This window comes from Trichechus manatus, unplaced genomic scaffold, assembly GCF_000243295.1.
Source record: "Trichechus manatus latirostris isolate Lorelei unplaced genomic scaffold, TriManLat1.0 scaffold00056, whole genome shotgun sequence".
Taxonomy (NCBI): domain Eukaryota; kingdom Metazoa; phylum Chordata; class Mammalia; order Sirenia; family Trichechidae; genus Trichechus; species Trichechus manatus.
The window spans coordinates 13,043,037-13,063,735 of NW_004443992.1; positions in this window are offsets into that span (position 1 = coordinate 13,043,037).

Genomic DNA, 20,699 nt, shown 5'->3' on the forward strand with positions numbered 1-20,699 from the left:
AGACAAGTCACTTATGTTACCACCTTGTGAACAGCTGGAATTCCTCAGATTTTCCTTTTACTGCTTGCCTTAGTCATCTAGTGCTGCTATAACAGAAATACCATAAGTGGATGGCTTAACAAAGAGAAATTTATTCTCTCACAGTCTAGTAGGCTACAAGTCCAAATTCAGGGCATCAGTTCCAGGAGAAGGCTTTCTTCCCTCTGTCGGTTCTGGAGGAAGGTCATTGTGCTGCATCAGTCTTCCCCTGGTCTGGGTGCATCTCAGCGCAGGAACCTCAGGTCCAAAGGACGCGCTCTGCTCCTGGCACTGCTTTCTTGGTGTTATGAGGTTCCCTGCTCACTTCTCTCTTTTATATCTCAAAAGAGATTAGATGAAGACACTATCCAATCTTGTATACCTCATCAGTATAACTGTCAGTAATCCATCTTATTAGATCATAGTGATTGAATTTACAACACATAAGGAAATCACATCAGATTACAAAATGGTACGCAATTATACAGTACTGGGAATCAACCCAGCCCAGTGGACAGATATTTTGGGGAGATGCAATTCAATCCATGACACTGCTCTAACATCAATTTAATTCTGTTCTGACACTGACTACAATGCAGTTCTTCTTCTGATTCTAACTACCCAGAATTAGGTCCAAATTTCATACATTAAGGGCACAGACTGCCAAGTCTGCCCAAGATTTCAGCACCATCCACAAGTTCCCAGGCCGCTCAGGCTTCTGACCAACTGGCTACAAATTCAGAGGTTTGGTAATTTTCAGGAAAGCACTACACTTACGATTACAGTTTTATTACAGCAAGAAAGATACAAAAGAAGAGACGCATAGGATGAGGTCTGGGAGGATCCCCAACTTGGAGCTTCTGTTTCCCTGAGGTTGTGTTCCCCTACCAGTGTATCAATGTCTATCACGAACCAGGGAGCTTACATGAGCTTCAGTGTCCAGAGGTTTTATGGTGGTTTCACTACATAGGCATGTTGATTGAAGCACTGACCACGTGATTAAACTCAATCTTCAGCCCCCCTCCCCTTCTTATAGGTCAAGCTGATATCAAGTGATGAATCTTCTGGTGTGGCCAGGCTCCACCATGAGTCACCTCATTAGCATAAATTGGTAGGTGTTGCCCAGTGCCATCTATGAGCAACAGAGACACACTAATCATCTAGGAAATTCCAGTGGTGTAGAAATTACCTCTCAGGACCCAGAGATACAGATCAAATTTGGAGGGTAAAGTAATACTTCACCCAGCATCTGGTCACTGCTTTTATTTTTAATTATTTTTAAAACAAAGAGCGTTCAGAGTTAACAGTGCAACTTTAGTAGCAACAGATAAGCTGGGAAAATCATCAACCCTTCCTTATTCCTTCATTCAACAACTGTTTAATGACTACTTACTAAGTCCAAAACATAATAGGCCCTGAGGATACAATGATAAATCCACACACACGCAGTCCTTGTCCTATGGAGCTTACATTCTCATAGAAAAGATAGTAGTTATACAATCACAAAGTCAGTGTAAAATTGTAACTGTGTCCATTATGACAAAGAAGAGATACATGATTCAAAATATATAATGAGAGAGTGGACCAAATCAAGGGAGGTTTTCTTGAGAAAGTGAGACTCAAACAGTGATCTGAAGAAGAAGATATGGGTGAAGAAAAGAAATAAGGAACATTCCAGGAAGAGAGAACAACATGTGCGGAGGCCTTGTGGTAGGATAGAGCATGCTGAAGAAAGCGTCTGAATGAAGGCTGTGTGGGTGGAACAGGAGAGGTGGGTAAAGGCAAGACTATGGATGGTCAAGGCATAGATGTTTGTAGTTATCCAAAGAGTAATTAGAAATTATTGGTGTGTTTTAAGCAGGAAGACGACATGGTGGAAATTCCAGAATACTTAATTTTGCTCATGAGGAACCTGTACATAGACCAAGAGGCAGTCATTCGAACAGAACAAGGGGATACTGCGTGGTTTAAAATCAGGAAAGGTGTGTGTCGGGGTTGTACCCTTTCACCATTCTTATTCAATCTGTATGCTGAGCAAATCATCCTAAACTGGACTATATGAGGAAGAACACAGCTGAGGAAGACTCGTTAACAACCTGTGATAAGCAGATGACACAACCTTGCTTACAGAAAGTGAAGAGGACTTGAAGCACTTACTGATGAAGATCAAAGACTACAGCCTCCAATATGGATTACACCTCAACATATAGAAAACAAAAATCCTCACAAATGGACCAAGAAGCAACATCATGATAAATGGAGAAAATATTGAAGTTGTCAAGGATTTCATTTTACTTGGATCCACAATCAATGCCCACGGAAGCAGCAATGAAGAAATCAAACGATATATTTCATTGGGCATATCTGCTGCAAGAGACCCCTTTAAAGTATTAAAAAGTAAAGATGTCACTTTGAAGATTAACGTGTGCCTCACTCAAACCATTGTGTTTTCAGTCGCCTCATATGCATGTGAAAGCTAGTTGTTGAATAAAGAAGACTGAAGAAGAATTGATGCCTTTGAATTATGGTATTGGTGAAGAATATTGAATGAATCACAGACTGCCAGAAGAACAAACAAATCTGTCTTGGAAGAAGTACAACCAGACTGCTCCTTAGAAGCAAGGATGACGAGACTTCGTCTCACGTACTTTGGACTTATTATCAGGAGGGACCAGGGAGGACATCATGCTTGATAAATTAGAGGGTCAACAAAAGAGAGGAAGACTCTCAACAAGATGCATTGACACAGTGGCTGCAACAACAGGCTCAAGTATAGCAAGGATTGTGAGGATGATGCAGGACCATGCAGTGTTTCATTCTGCTGTACATAAGGTCGCTATGAGTGAGAACCAACTCGACGGCACCTAGCAACAACAACAACAACATGACATGATGAGATTTATGTTTCTAAATTTTTTTTCTAGCTTCAGAGTGGAAAATAGATTGGAGGGAGGCTGGAATGGATGCAGAGTTTGAAAGTTCTTGCTATAGTTCAAGCAAGAGATGTCGGTCACTTATATAAGGGTGGTGACAGTGATAGTAGATATGGAGAAAAATGATGGCAAGAACTGACAGAACTTGAAGATAAGTTGCATACGGGAATAGAAGTAAGTGAAGCCAGGTGTCAAGAATGAATCCAGGAATGAATCCACTCAAAACAGCATGGATTGAAAGAGAAAATGCTAGAAGAAGTCCCGGTTTGTGGGGGACGGGGGGAGGGGAATCATGAGTGTGGGTTGGGACATGATAGATTTGTAGTACCTTTCAGACTTCCAGAAAGAGACTTTAATGAAATGTGCAGTAGAGATGGCTTAACGTGGGTGGGGATTACAGTAGCTGATCCAGGATATTAGACAAATGTGTATTCACCAACACTGAAAAAAGACCCCAGTCTGTACCTGTGATGATGTGTAAATAAACATAAAGAGTCATACTCAGAAAGTACAAAGAGAGGCAGGTGGACAGTGCAAATTGCAAAGGCCTGGCTGCCAGAGTGTGGTTGTAACATGTCTTCACTGCTTATATGGACAGCAAAGGCTTATCTATCAATGTCTATGTAATTTCGTTCTGAAAATTATACTTTTCTCAAGTAGGAAGAATTGGTGACTAATGCCATCTGGCATTCTATGACTAAGCATAGCACTGACCCCATAAAGCATAAGCATGATGGTAAGAAGAAACAGTGGAAAACATTTTGATAACTCTGCTATGCTTATAAAAGAGAATTCCTTTTCTTGGGAAATATGCACTGAAGTATTAGGGGTAAAGAGTCCGATTAACTCTCAAATGGTTCAGGAAATAATATTACGTTAATCTAATAATATGTGTATGTGTATACATGTATGTGTATATATAAAGCGGGATGGAAGGGAAGGGAACAGAATGGAAGAAAAGAGAGAATGAATGGTAAAGTAAGTGGGGCAAAATGTAAAGAAATGGTGAATCTGGTTAAAGGGTATACAAAGTTCGTTGTACTATTTTTGCAGTAGCATCAACCACAACAACAAGGAACAGTGGGAATTCTCATTATTTTCTAGTAAAAACTTGAAAGCAAAAAATGTCCTTGTTCTGGAATCTTAGGCTGGGTGTCCCCCCAGAATCAGACCCTGAGACAGGAGTCTGAGTGTAAGTGGTATTTTTTGGGAAGCTATTCCAGGAAGCACTGAAAGGGGAGTGAAGAATGAAAGGGAGGAAAGCCAGTATACAGTGCATTAATAAGCAGGTTACTGGTGCAGGCAAAGGGGACACGGTTCTCCTGGGGACCTCTGGAAATAGTATGGAATGTACTTCAAAGTTGCCCCACCTGAGGTGCAAGGATGTTGTGCTCTTTGTCTTTCAAGTCCCGTTTGTCATTCTCTCAAGGTTGCCCCTCAAAGTGCCAATTCCCTGCCACTTCTGCCTGCCCAGGTCACTGGTGAGAGAAAGTCCCAAGCTGAGAAGCAGAAATACCTCCAGTAGGATTCCTTGGGCATATAGTGGACCAGAAGCACTGAGAGGATATGGGTGGAGCAGGATAGTGCTGCTATTGCTTGTGAGTGTGAAGCCATAGAATGATTTTTCCCAGGGTCAAAGTGGATCAGTCTTGGTTGCCTTTCATGAGAAAAAAATACGTAGTTATTAAGTAGCCCTATACAGTCTTGATGCCTTTGCTTTATTTTTGGAGTGGGTGCTCTGTGAGTTGTTCATGTCTTATCCAGAATACAATGAATATCAATAACATCGACAGAGCAGCCAAGAGAATAACCCTGGAAGAATGTATTTCTGGTTTCTCTGTTTCACTCAAATGTACAGTTCATCAAAATGATGTAAGGTCTTTGACAAATTCATTTTCTGTTGAGCCGATGCTCAGAACATCACTGAAATACAGCAGCAGCACTGGGACACCTCTGGGATTATGGAAAACCTGAGGAAAATGGAAATTTGATACTAAGGTGCCTGTACCCATCAATGAATGATGGAGGTTTGAGTATCTGCAGTGACTTTACTTAAGATCACGGCTGTAAATACGCACAAGGGTCAAGTTCTACATGGATTTCAACATGCCACTATCGCTGCAATTAAGAACAGCAGGAATTTGGCCAAATGCAAGGACTAGCCTTATGACCCTGGCTGTGGTGAACTGTGGTCTCCACAGTCTCACCTTAGACTTTCTGTTAAGGTACCAGTGTTGTTATCCTTGAAGCCTGTATAACTGGATCAATCATATCCAGTTCAATTAAGATGCTTATGCTCATCTCCCAGAGAACAAAAAGTATATGTCATAAGTCAAGCAGGCTCCAGGATAAATTCCTAAGGTGTAATTACCAGGTTAAAGAATGTGAATATTTTTAAGCTCCTGATATATACTGCTAGATTGACCTCCGAAAAAGTTGTACCAATTCACACCCCCACTAGCACTGAGTATCAACCACTTATAAAAACCTGTGTCAATTTAATAGGTTAAAAAGTAGTGATTATAAACACAAATTGTTTTAATTTGTAATTCCCTTACTCTTAGGGAGGTTAAATTTTTCTCGTATGTTTACTGGAATTTTTTTTTTTTTCATTCTGTTGTAGCTTATATGTTTGCATATCCTTTCTGTCTAGGTGTTTTATCTTTTTCTTCTTGATTTCCTATAGCTCTTCATCTATTAAAAACATTAACACTGTCATGTGTTAAAATTATTTTCATTTAACTTTAAATTTTCTTTATGGTAAATGGAAATTTATAGTTTTTACATAGTTAAATCCTTCAATATTTTGCTTTATAATTTATCTTTGCTTTCGTATGCAAAGTGTTTTCTCCTATCATGAGATCAGGTAAATACTTGCCCATATTTTCTTCTAGTTATTTTATTATTTCCTGTATTTTAACACTTCTACTGTAAGAATGTTTTGAACATATGTGTCATGCTAAGCAGTAATGCACTTTCATAACATAGTTTCAAGCAATATCAACTGTGATATCATTGTAATTATAAAGACTGCATGGAGGTCTCAACAGCCATGTTAAATGGGCTTTGTACAAACTTTATGGAAGATATCCATGCAGTTTATTGACTCAAAAAGTCAATTTATAATCTTGTTCTCACTGCAATTAGGCCCTGTGTCAGGATACTAGAGTGTCCTGGAGCATTCTGACCTAGACTCCTGGACTATGATACAACCCCAGGTCTTCAGGGTCCTGTGAATAGTCAAGATCACCAAATGGGCTTCTTTCTTAAGGCGGCACTTTCTCTCACAGAATATGCTTCTCTCCTTGATGTGACCCTCCTCAGTGTGAGTGAGGTGTACCTATTAAACTGGCATGCATGGCCTGCATCTTCTGGAACCTGCATTCCTGCTTTTCTCAGTTCTGAAAAGGACTCTACCTGTGCTCCTTGTAGACAGCATTTATGTTATTGTAAGTTGCTTTTTGGAGCCCTGGTGGCTCAGTGGTTAAGAATTTGGCTGCTAACCAAAAGGTCGGCAGTTCGAATCCACCAGCTGCTCCTTGGAAACCCTATGGGGAAGTTCTACTCTGTCCTGTAGGGTCTCTATGAGTTGGAATCGACTGGACAGCAATGGAATTTTTTTGTTTGTTTGTTTAAGTTGCTTTTGTAATGTCTATGAGAAAGAGATGAGTTTTACTGGAGAGAGACTTGTCTTGAGATAGGATACATGTCAATTTGGACGGTTCCATAGGAACTGTTAGAGGAGAGGTTCTTAGCCTGGGGGCCTGTGTATATCTAAATTGTCCACTGATTGGTTTCAGAGGATCCTTAAACTCCCTGACATTACATACCAAGATTTTGTGAATCATATTTTGCCCATATTTCTGGAAAGGTTTTGTGCCCCAATAAAGTTAAGACTTACTGAATTAGACGGGTTTTACTGGGTCATTTAAAAAGAGCCTCACATTATAGATCCTGTGTGACTAGCTTTTATTTGTTTTCTTCTTCGAAAAAATGACAATGTTCTCACTGAGACTAGTTCATTTATAAAAATTTGTGAAAAGGAAATACCCAAAGAATAGCTTACTGTGCTGGTGAGAAGGGTGTCTTCAATGTCAGTATGAATGTAATACAGGCATTCCCTGGGTTACAAACGTCCAATTCACGTACAACTCGTAGTTACCATTCAACCCCGTAAAACCTATTGTTACGTTAAAAATTCAAGGTACGTACAATGGTTCGTAATAACATATGAGCGCTACTTTTTCACGCGCATCAAAACATTATTATTACTGTATTATTATGTTGAAGATGTTCTAGTGTATCTGAGAGTGTTTCTTTAATGCTTTTATGCATAGAAAGCTACATTATATACTATATACTAAAACCAACATTTGGCTAACTGACATTAGATACGAACCTTACCTAGCTGTTCCAATTTATGTACAAATTAGACTTAAAGACAGGTTTAGGAACAGAGCTCGTTCATAATCTGGGGACTGCCTATAGTCTTAGCAAGAAACCTTATTATGGCTTACTTTTCAGTTCCACACTGCATAGTGTGTGTTTATACTTCTATTCTGGGCTTTGCCTTTTTGTCTGCTTTTAACAGACCAAAACCTTTTCCAGAAAATAAATTCCAGAAGCAGGTTGAATGGCATCAAACTCTTGACTACTTGCCTCTATCCCTACAGCCCCTCAACTATCACACCCACCAGCAATGTGAACTACAGGATCTGCTTAAGTTTCAAAGGCCAGATTTGTATGCTCACCACTGCTGTCTAAAGAAGGGTTTCGACATTTTGCTGTCTTCCCGGCTTTCAATAAATTGCATCCTGGTCGCATCCCCAGAAAGTAGAGTGAGAGAGCAAGCACACATGAGAATGAGCAAGCAGCAACCTTTATTGGAACAAGAAGTACTGTGTCAAGCCCACAGGAGATTTTAGCAACATACAACCACAGGAAATCCAGAGAAAGTAAAGTGTTAACATTAAACCATAGCCACCCCTACACACACACACATACATGTGTACCTATATATCCATATATATATTAAATAAACAGTCCATTTAATGTATGTAGCATATTGTTATACAGTTGTTTATGTGCCACTGGCAACAGTTTATATTTGAAGAGATAGAGACATTAGCTACTCGTGGGGGGCAAATGTATATTATAAAATTGTTATTCCTAAAAGCCAAATGTCCTCAAATAAAATACGGATCAATGGCTAAAAATTCAAGGGCTGCTATATCATTGTCTCATAATATGGATTTGTGGTGTAATCTAGCCTTTCCTTGACCTTTTTGCCTAATGGTGGGATATTAATAGGAGAAAGATGGTTACATAAAACACCCTCTGAATGTGAACATTTTTTAACATATGAGTAATTTAAGGTGGCTACAGATGGAATGAGCTAACCTGAAAGTAACAAGCTGCTCAGTGTCTCAGCCAAATTTGGCTTAATGCTGAAAGGCATTCCTTAAGAAGTCAAGAAGGCCAAAGGTCAAGCCGCCAGGCCATGGAGTGCAGCTGTCGGACCACCTTTTGCAATCTCCAAGGGAGCAACCAAAGAAAATGCAGCAAGGAAAATATCTCAAAGAATCAACCAGGAGAGTTAAAACAAAAATAACCAGATGTCCCAGAAGACTCTATTGGTATTAAGAAGAAGGCTCAAGTAAGACTAACAGGGTTTGGATTTTATCAACTTTACTAATAAAAGTCACTTGGCTCTTCATTGAGAAGAGCAGTTGGTACAATATGGAAAGGTTTTAAAGACTATTAATTTCTTGAAATGAAACAGCTGGCCTTATTGGCTATTAAATAATAAGCCAGATTCTCCCCAGTGCCTAAGTTACTTTCTGGTAGTAAATTAGACATTTTGGGAGGCACATTAACTCTTTAAGAAGATTAGAGTTTGATTTAGTGCACTTTCTGCTTAGGAGGAAAGTTATAGGGAATCTGGCTGAGGCTCAGCAGAACCAAGATGGAATCAGATGGAACAGAGTAAATCTACAACTTGTGTCAACTAGGCAGCTCAGGTAAGCATAAGAAATTTGAGAAGTTGAGTTGGTGAGGGACATTCAATCTAGTGTTCTACAGTAGGATGAGATCTTGAAGGTAGAGAGAGTTGACTGTTCATTGACTGGTTTATTCATGGACTGATTCATTCAGTAAACTTTTAGTTAAACAACTACTATGTTGCTGGCACTGAGCTAGGCACTAAGGAGGTATTCTTCAATAAAACGCAGCCCTTGCCGCAAGGGCTTCAGTCCTGTCTCTGAAAGCTTAGGTAGGGGGAGGAAGAGAGACAAGTAAATAGATGATTGCAATAGACGACCAGTGCTAAAACTCTATATGCAAAAATAGTATTTGAAGTAAGGAAGTGGCAAGACATGCAGTTATGAAGCATCTTGTGCAACATGCTAAGGAGATTGACTCTACCTGGAAGCCATTGAAGGCTGATAATTTCATGGAGAATAAATTAGAGGGACAAGACTGGAATCAGAAATGGTAATGTGAAGTTGTTCAAATAATCCCAATGAAGAATACTGAGGGCCTGAAATGAGGCTGTAACAGTGGGGAATAGCAGGAAGGGAAGAGAAGTGTGTGCCGCTAAGGAGGTAAACTGATGTGACTTGATGGCTGATTAGGTGTGAGCATTGAGCGGAAGCGTGGTGCCAAAGATAGTGTCCAGATCTGGGGCTTGGACAGCCAGGTGGATAGGGATCATTCTTTTCTCAGTAGATGGCAAGGATGTTGTATTAATTTCCTATGGCTGCTGTAACAAAATACTACAAACTGGGTAACTTAAAACAACAGAAATTTATTCTCCCACAGTTCTGGAGGCTAGCAGTCTAAAATCAGGGTGTCGGTAGTATGGATACCTTCTGAGCACTCTGCAGAGAATCTGTTTCATGCCTCTCTCCCAGCTCCTGGTGATGGCTGACAGCCTTTGGCCTGTGGCAGCATAACTCCAATTCTGACTCCATCTTCACATGGCCATCTTCCCTCTGTCTGCCTGTGTCTCTTCTCATTTTATAAGGACACCACTCACACTGGATAAGGGAACCCTCTATTCCAGTATGACCTTATGTTAACTAATTATATCTGAAAAGACCCTATTTCCAAATAAGGTCAAATTCACAGGTACCAGGGTTTAAGACTTAAATATATTTTTTTTTTCAGGGACACAAAGTTTGGTAAAAAGGCAGTGTTGTGACAATATTGGGCCCTAGAAGAATGATGCGATGGCACACAGAGAGCTGGAAGAAATCATCCATGTGAATCAACTAGTGAGATTTGAAAAGTATCTCCTAAAAGGAAATGGAGATTTATAAAGCTGAATAATACTTATAGTTTAAACTGAATCCCTTGAACAGTACTTTGCTTTATTTGGTTTTTCTGCATCGAAGATGCAGATTTCTCCAAACTGGGGGTATATCGTTGTTCACCATTAAGAGTATTCAGATGATGGGAAAGGAACATGAAGGAAATAATCATCTCTAGAAAAGCCACCGGTTTTTACCCAGAACTTCAATAGTTAATAAAATATCAATATGAATATCAGGAAATTTATACTCTATATAAGAAGTAGAAGAATTGCATGGGTTGCAAACTAGACAAATTAACAGTTCTTCCTCTGTCAGCACATAAAATCTATACCGTGGCTTTTCTCTGTAGTATGAGGTGAAATGTGCCAACAAATTGGCTTGGATGATGTAAGTATTGACAATATGGAAGAAATTATATATTGGGGAAAAAAAGGAGAAATTCTTATATATTCGAAGGTGTTGACAGCTTCACCACAGAATAGCAAAAACGTCCTTAAAGATAAAACTCTTATTATTTCAGAATTTCAGAAACCACAGCTACAATGTTATACCATGTGCAGCAAAAGTAGTTTTTAGAATGAAAATTGACATCAAAGTTTACTAAACCAATAACCTGTGGCAACTATATGGTAAGAACCTCATTCTTTAGGAATGTGAAAAGCATAAAATTAAAAGGGCGGGAGAGTTCATGAATTGCCTAAAGAGAACTTAGCAAGGGCAGGCAACAAACAGGACTAAACATGTCACTCAGTGTTTTTTGCAAATCAAAGTATCATCCTGAGGCCAGACGTTCCTTATGACACAAATTGTGTCACAGTTCCAGAGAGAGGTTTCTAGGTAAAGGGCATCACGCACCATGTCTACGCTCCATGTAAGCACTATTGTTCTCTGTCCCCAGCGACAGCTGTCTGTTAATGGGCTACCACCACAAATTGTAGTAGACAATTGCTCTTCTAGAATAATTCCAAAATAATCTACACCAACAGTGCTTGTTTATATCCACTCTTCTCCTCAGAGAGACCCACTAATCATCCCTAGTAGTAATTACAACCATTTACTAGCATATACTGGAATCAATAAATACTTGTTTACTTAGCAGTCTAACTGGGGGCAGTTCCACATCATTTTAACGTGCTTGCTGAAACACTGCTTAACAGGAGACAATGACCTTCCCTTCACAGTTCCGATAAAGAGTTTAAAAATGGAAATTCCTGGGTTAAAAAGTGTATGATACTATCTTATTCTTTTCTGTATTGATAAGGAGAGAAGGCTGGAAAATAGGGAGGCTTTGGGACCTGCAGGAGCTGTGAGGGAAAGAAGTCACTAAGGAGTTAAAAAAAAAAGGAGAGAGACATGAATGTAACTAAATGGCATATGTAACAAATGTTGAACTGGTAAATGTTTCAACTGTTTATGCCACCCTGGAACCACAATAAAACAAACAAAAAACCATAACTTATAACTAGCACAATTATGTTGCATTACATTTTGTATGTTTAGTAAAAAATTTAATTCGATAAAGTCAAACATTAAAAAAAAACTTACAAATTTTGTAAGCCAGTTTGGACATTTCTTTATTGTTAATGTATTGGGAGCCTTAGAAGATGTGACTTATCTGGACCTCTTTCAAAATCTAAGAAATCATGGGTGTCAGGCTATGTTGTCTTTAGGATCCCTTTAGCTCTAAAAGTTGATGGTCACCCAGGTTGTCTTTGATTATTGCATCTACAGAATAATAAAGTTGGTATTAATTTAAAAAAAACAATAAAGAGAGGGTGCCAAAAGCATCATTTACAAACTTAAAAATAGAGCCTGAGGCTTCATCTGTCCAACAAAGAAAAGTTCATCTTGTACTTTAGTCAGGGGGACCATCTTACAAGCACCCTTAGTGAAAAACGGGAAGGCAACTGTTGTATCAGGAAACCTTTTCAAGTACCCTGTTTGCTGTTTCAAAGTCTAACCAAACAAAAAAATGTCAGAGGGAGCCAAGGAAAAAGAATGTTTGACAAAAATATTTTTCTTAATTTTTATGCTTGAAATGTGGCAGCGAAATAGGAAAAGATGACAAATGGGTACTAATTGTGAGGATCTGAGGCACAGTGGGCAAGAGGTGAATTTTAAAGGAGGAAGCAAATGTACATGGATTTTATATTCAAATCCCATCTGGGCCAAGTTACAAAAAATAAATAAAGTATGAGGGAGAACAAAGAATAAAAGTAGAATAAATAGGTAACATATATTTAAATATTTCACAAGGATAGTTTAAAGATGAATAAAGGTTTTTTTCTTCCCCTGAGATAAAAAACACTATGGAAATAAAGATTTCTTTATTTCCTTTAAAGGATATTTAACACTCTAATGGTGTCTCCAAGAGTATTTGAGTCTCCCTTCTCTTGGCGGACAGTTTACTACAGTTGGTTTTTGAAGCTACTGCCTTCTTAACCTTCTGGGTATTTGGCTTTCTTTGTGAATTGGCTCAGAACCTCCCAGTGCTTTCCTAAGAAAGATGTGTATTTATTTTGTGGACTCTTCTTTGACATTTATTTCTGGAACATTGATCTGATTCTGGATCTTATTTCTGAAACACTGATAGAAAGCAGCTCAGGCTGCAGGAAAATACTTAATCTATCTGCTGTAGTGATCCAAATGCAAGGGCCACACCTCACTGGATTGTTCTCTGCATCAGTGTCCATCCACTCTCACACGGACTTCTAGCTAATTTCTCACCCGGGATGTTCACAAGGGCCCAGCTCTGCCCTCACTCCTACCAATGGGCCACTGAGCAGCTGCTCTTCCTCTGATGGGCCCCACAGCTGCCCCAGTAATTGGCTTCCTGCAGACTCTGCTGTTCTCCCTGTCCTCTCCTTACCTTGACAGGACAGATATTCCCAGTGCATTAAACTGAATAAACTTCTATTGCTGATTGACTGTAGATAAACGACAAATAATAATGTGTTAGATAGAGTTTAATTAATATTGTGTCATCCAAAGTATGAGTTTTAAATCGCTTGTCAGTTATATAACTTTGTCCATTCAAAGAGCAAGGTCCACAAATAAAATAAAACTTTATTTGCACATGTTTGTCACATTTGAAAAGTTAAGGAACATCTATATTTAACCATTATAGTCACTTGGGCACCTGTACAGAAAGCTGAAGTTAAATTATTGGCAAAGTACATAAGCAGGTGAAGGTGTATCTACTACAAAACATAAATAAAGAATATACCTTTGCAAGAGCTATTCTTATGATAATAAGAATAGATGATATAAGTAGAATCATAAGAAGAAAGAGTATTGACATGGTGATGTTAAAATGGAGTGACCCAAAGTCCACCTTTCAAGCTAACCATGTTACGTCTAGATTTTGTTGTTATGCAATAATTATGTCATTTAACTTTGTAACAGATCTAAATCTATGTCATTCTTATATGGATTTTTACACTGACATATTCTGTTAAATTATGCTTATATTTCATACATTTATATAGCTCATCACCCCACCTATAAAGTGTAAGCTCTGTGAGGGTGAGGATTGTGTGTTCAATTTTTCTGTATTCTCTACAGTGTCTAGCTGGATAGTAGGTGCTCAGTAAATCTTTGTTTTTTAAAATTGTTATTAGCTATGTTATAATAAAATTTATGCTTAGTAAGAGTGCAAGTAACAAAGAAAAACTAGATTAGTCAGTAAAATGAATCAGATTTTTGAAGCTATAAGAAAATGTATTTTTCTTCCTTACATTCCAATTGTTTAGTCCTACAGGCCCTGAATCCTCTTTTCAAAACAGAAATGAGACATTTAAATGCCCCTTTTTAGGCATTGAAACTTATTCCTTAAATTTTCGAGTAATTAAAAGAGAGGAATTAGCATGGCTTTTGGTTGTTATTCCTATACCTAGTTATTCAGAACCTACATTTAAAAAAAGAAAAAAAGGAAAAGAGAATAAATCTAAGGAGAGGAGAGGAGAAAAATGTCCAAGCCAATGAGTTAATAGAAAAATCTGAGTGATCCATTAAAAAAAAAAAAAAAAAAAACCCTGTTTCATCGAGTTAATTCCGACTCATAGCAACCCTATAGGACAGAGTAGAACTGCCCCCATAGGGTTTCCAAGGAGCGCCTGGTGGATTGGAACTGCCAACCTTTTGGTTAGCAGCCATAGCTCTTAACCACTACACCACTAGGGTTTCCAAATGATCCATAAAAGAGGAAAAAGCTATTGTGGGTTATTTAGTTCTTCCTGGGCATCTCCTGTTCTTCTCCCCCAAGATGAGATCTCCCCTGTGACCCAGAAGTACTTTCCATGATCTGTTTGAGAATTTTAATAAACAAGCTGAAGGGGCAGAGTCCCCAAAGGGTGTCTATGCTGATAGGGAAGGCAGCTGTGGTTATAAACCAGTACACACCAGCGGCCGCCAAGCTGTTGGGGGCTTTGTGTGAATGGATGACAGCTTTAATTTCACTCCCCAGCAGAGGTGGTATCCAGCGAGCACTACTTCAAACCAATTTTGCAAATCACATTTTGTGGCTGAAAATTGGTTTACGGCGCCAGTCCCATTTTGGAAGCCAAACTTCCCTGGTTTAAGGTGGTGCCTTTGCCGAGGTGGGACAGCTAAAGAATGAGTCTCTTTTCTTTAATTGAAATGACAGCATACTCTTTCACAGATTAATTTTAAATTACCCATGCTTATATCCTTTAATCAAGATGATAAAAACAGCATATATAATTTTCTGCACTGTTCTTTTAATTTGTGTGTGCGTGAGACTAATAATAGTTGATTGGTTCTTGACATTTCTTGCCCAACACAGTAGAGTTTTTCTCCACGCATGCGAGCTTGGACTGTTTACCGTTTTATTCTCAATTATCTTTAGATGTGGTTTTGTCTCCTATTAAAGTAAATGAGGAATAAGACATAAATCGTAGATTTCGCTGAGATTCCTTCTGTAAACTTAAAGATGATACGTTCATAAAAAGATTTGTTCCCTGGATTATATCTCACACTAAAATAAGGGCCTTCTTACTGGAAGAAATATTTCTTTAAAATGAGCGCTTGTAAGAAGTGTTCATCTGTGAACTTTTACCAATTAGAAATGGCTCCATACTTAAGACTCTTTAATAATGTCTGTTAAGCAGCATTTTAGCTCATTTTTATAACACATTCAGGTTTGGTGATTTATATTAAACATTAAATGTAATAAATTTAGATCTTTTTTCAAGTATGAGGCACACCATCTGTGAATCACCCATTTTAGCAGAGTGCCCCTTGGAAGGGCCAATCTCTTGCTATCATTCATGCCTATAATAAAACAGGCTTCTCCTGTCTCTTCCTTGACATCTGTAATAATGGGAATGACATGTGTGCAGTGACACTGTAACAAGAGGGCGTGTTGATACTGCTTCATGGCAGGGACTAAAGGGCCATGACCAGAGGGGGAGCTGGGAACATGCATCACTGACTTGCTGTCTTGAATTTGGTACCAAAAGCCATGCTAATTCCTCTCTTTTAATTACTTGAAAACTTAAGGATAAGTTTCAGTCCTAAAAAGGGACCTTTACATGTCTCCTTCTATACATAACTGGTGTTTTTAAAAGAGTTCATCACAAAGAGTAGAACTTTGAAACACAAATGGACCTACTAATGATAGTCATCTCAGGCTTGTCTGGCGAAGTGGTTAAGAGCTATAGCTGCTAACCAAAAGGTCTGCAGTTTGAATCCACCAGCCATTCCTTGGAAACCCTATGGAGCAGTTCTACTCTGTCCTATAAGGTCACTATGAGTCAGAATCGACTCGACAGCAATGGGTAATGATAGTCATATAAGAGAGATGTAAAACCTTCCTATTTTTCAGCCATTCCACAAATGGTTATTTCCTTCTTCGTTGGTTGAAACACGGGAAGTGTTAAACACTAAAATACCTTGCAAAAAGCTACCCTCTTCGATGCAACAATAATTATAATAGCCTTCTTCAGAATTATCATGACAAGTTAACTCTAAATTGTCCTATTTCATACTGGAAGTGACTTGTAATATGAAGTAAGATCTTTCTGCATTTGAGTATACAGTACTTGGATATTTTTGGACATAATGTCTCTTGAATTGAGAAAATGCTCATTTCAAGCATTTGATAGAATTAAGTGTTAACTAACACTTTCAATCAGAAGTTACCTGAAGAGCGTGAAACAATTAATTTGATCTTAGAATAAAAAGATAGTGGGAAAAGACATAACTCCAGTTTCCTGGCACATGACAGTTATCTTCTCTGAGACAATTTTTGTAAATTGGGTTTAGACCCTGGCTGTGGCCCAGCCCCAGGTTCGGGTTCCTGGTCCTGCTATCTTCTTTTCTGGCTGCCATTTGGAAATGACTAGATGGAAAGGCACTGGTGAGCCAGCCCAAATTCATTGCTCATGCAGGCCGTCCTCAATCTTCAGTGGGCCGTATTTCTACAGTCTGTGAACGTATCAAGTGCTGTGGAACTTGGGATGCGTTTCCTCATAAAAACAATGCTCTGCTCAGTAAGCAGGTTGCCAGGCTTGCTGCTACACAAAACTATTTAACCCATTATATAATTGAAGTGCTGTCTGCAGGAAAAACTGTGTTAAAAATATTGTTGCTTTGTGACATTGGCTGACACACATGCTCCAGAGTGGGCTTTCCCTCCAGAGTGTGGGCTCAGGATAATTCACACCCTTTGGCCTTCTGGGGTACCGTTCTGGAGTCTAAACACAAAAAATAAAGATAATGAAAGGCAACCAAATGAAGAAGCATTACTTTTAAGAACACCATTACAATCAAGCAAAGCAGAAGTATATAAAATTCAGTAAGAAATCATATTTCATCTATTTAATAATTGTACTTGAGGAAAAGCAGGTTGAGTCAGAGAAGGATGAGGAAGTAGCTGGAAGCCTTTGCTGAGGTTCTTAAGGAGAGCTCTGGGCACTGCCCAGGGTGATGGTTTTGGTTCTGTTGGGATATTTTTTTCTTAGAAAATTCTGTAGAGTAGTCTAGATTATTGCCTTTTCCTCAGATATTTTTGGCAATGGAGCAAAGGCCAAATGGAACCAAAAGAAACGAGGGAAGTTTTTCTTGAGGTGTCTGGGTAGAAGTGGGAGGGATAGTGGGAGGAGGTGGGGATCTATTAGAGTAGGCCTCTGATAGCATTAACTGAGTTGCTTATTAGTGACACCCAGAGGAAGACTAGGCATGCTCCATTCTCTTGCTGACTGGTGCAGGGGAGATAAAAAGAAAGGGATGAGGAAGAAATGTCCTGGGTGGCAGTACCCTGTGATAGCTGGTGAAAGGGGCACAGAACCAGGACAGCTAGGTGGCTGAACTGGCCACTCTCAGGATAGTAGGGAAAGGAACAAAAAGTTGTTGGCTGTTCGTGTGTGCATGTGTATGTGAATATATAACTTAATTAACTGTATAAAAATATTACTTTTACATAACCAATTGCTGTCAAGTTGACTCCGATTCATGGCGACTCATGCGTGTGACAGAGTGGAACCGTGTCACTTACAAAACCAGCCCCAACATGGTCCACTTAAATCATAACACAGAGGGGTGCAGACAGATTTTCAATACTGTACTTTACTGTACTGATAATTCTTATTATGAAGAGTCATGTTAACCAGTGACAACCCTAAGACACTAAGTGGCATTTTCAGATGTTTTGTCTTTGAAATCTGATTTTGTAAATATTCAGGAATGGGATTACAAGTTAAAAATCCCAGACAATTAGTCACAATTGAAAATAATTTTTTCTAGACGTGTGCTGTCCAGAATGGTAGCCACTACGACATGTGGCTCTCAAGCACTTGAACTGTGACCAGCCTGAACTGTGATGTGCTGTAAGTGTAAAATACACACAGGGGCTCTAGCACTAAACCCTAAAACAAACTGAAGATTAGTAAGTATGGAAAAAAAGGATTTTTTAACATTGATTACATATTGAAATGCTAACATTTTGGATATATTGGGTGACATGAAATTATTACCATTGGCTTCACCTGTTTCATTTTACTTTTTAATGTAACTACTGGAAAATTTTAAATTATATATATGGCATACATTATTTTCTACTGGGCAGTACTGCTCTAGACTCTAAAACAAAGAGGCTCCATCTAGACATAGTAGTGGTAGCCTCAGCTGAGCCCCCCTGGTTAAAGTCTGAAGGGCGCATGTTCAACCTGAGCCTCCTTTTTTTGGAAAACACTTTTTTTTGCCCCCTGAAATTGTGCATAATACCAGGCACACCTGGATTTCTGGATAACTGCACACACAAGTGGCTACATGCAGACACAATTAGGTGCTTGCAACTTGTTTGAAGGCACAGGTGTCTAATTGCACCCACAAATGGCCATTTGGCAGGCACCACTCATTGTGCACACAGCTGATTATAGGCGGAAAATGGCACCAACCAAAAAGGAGGCCTGGGTAACACAGGCATGAAAATAGATCCCGTGTAACCTCACAGCATTGGTGTTATCGCTCCTGTCTGGTTCAGTCTGTTTTGTGGAATGCCCGCTTAGATGTTTATGGCAGGAGGCATATTGGAAATGCACAGACTGGGAAATGAAAGTGTGTATGGCGCATCTCACAAAATAAATGTGTCTTGAGCTTTTAAGTAAATTGGGGCTAACAAAACCCACCTTGTCGGCTTGAGGAGCCTTAAAGTGGATTCCGCCCTGCTGGGACCGACTGTTTATAGTGGCTAAAAATGATGGAGTGTGTGAGCATCCCTCGGGACCCTTTGGTAAATAGTAGTTTTTAAAGGGTTAATCCAACCTCATGAATCATTTAGTGGGGTTGAGGAGGCCAGAGTGGTAGCCTCAGGAAGAATCTGGCAGGCATTTATTTAAATGTGGAGCAGTTGGAGAAGGGGAGGCCAGCTTGTAAGGCAGGAGCTGTGGTGCAGGTCAGCATCTCCAAGCAGGGCGTAATTGATATCCCCAGCTCTCCTAACAGCTGAAACAACAAAGTAGGACATGGAAACACGTTCCCTTACACAGATTTCAGTGTCCAAAGGAAATGTGGGGAGACACTTGGGCCCTGCCTTTTCAACTTCTAGGGCAAGCATGGGGAATAAGGAGTCTGCTCTCTTTTTTCCCCTTCCATATTTCAGGAAGGGCTTTGAACTGGATTTCAGTAGCTTTGTGGTCTCCTGCAGAAAAAAAACCTAATCAGCACTGTTGATCCTAAGTATAAACCCTCAGGTCAGAGCAGATTTGGTGTACATGAAATCCACACCTTTTGCTCATCAGAGCAGCACGGCCTGTGTGCACCACAGAATGGAAGGACAAGGCATTGGGTTCTGAGCTCTAGGAAGGCCCAGGAGTCTTTTGGACAAGGTCAGGAAATTGGAACCATGGCAGTTTGACTTCGTTTTTCCAGGGCAGAAAAAAAATGTTTTCTTCTAATGAGTAATTGCCTTTGTAGTGTGTACTTATTTGCAATATAAGTAAGTCCATGATTTACCCACCTTGACAAATTCTCTGTCTTGCATCTTCACATCCCTTTGTGTCTGCTCTTTATTTATGATGATAGCCGCCCGTTCCTGAATGGCAATGCTATTGTCATAAATCTCCATAAAAAGCCAATTCTCGGTTCAACTTACTGCAGGCTGAATATGAGGAAGACATCTGAAAACGCGTGTTGATTGTCTTCTTTCAGAGACTCTGTGACAGGCTCGACTCAGAACTTCTTTTATTCTGACTGGACTGCAGTTCAACCTAATGTCAATTTACCATAATTCTTTTATGTGGAAGGCTATTATTCCATTATTACTTTCTCTTGTTGCCTAATATCCAAGGAGGGTTCTGCTGGTGAAAGATTGCTGAAGAGTTTTCTTCATCTCAGAGATTTCATCGGATAGGATTATTTACTCATTTTAAAGGAGTAGTAGAAAATATTCTGCTTCCTATTATTAGCTTCTTTATAAACAGCCTTAAAATATACATAAAAGTATATAATTTCATTAGGAGTTTGGGGTAAGGATAAAAATGATTTGGATTCACCATTTTGTAAATTTTAATACTTTTTTTTTTTTTTACTTGACTTACTGTTCTAGCTAGTACTTCCAGCACAATGGAGTGGAGATAAAGGACATCCTTGTCTTGTTCCTGTTTTCAAGGGGAATGTTTTTTTTTTTACTTGACTTACTGCCCAGTGTTTGTTGCCTAGTCATTGAGTGACAGTTTAGCATTTGGGTGGAAGTTTTCTGTTGAACAAAGGGAATTACAGGTTTTCAGTCTGGTCCAAATATCCCCGTTGTTGTTGTTAGCTGTCATCAGGTTGGCCCCCAAACACGAGGAACCCATGCAAAACAGAACAAAATTGCAGCTCTGATCCTTGTGGTCCATAAAATTTTCATTGGCTCATTTCTAGAAGCAGGTATCCAGGCCTTTCTTCCTAGTCTGACTTAATCTAGAAGCTCCAC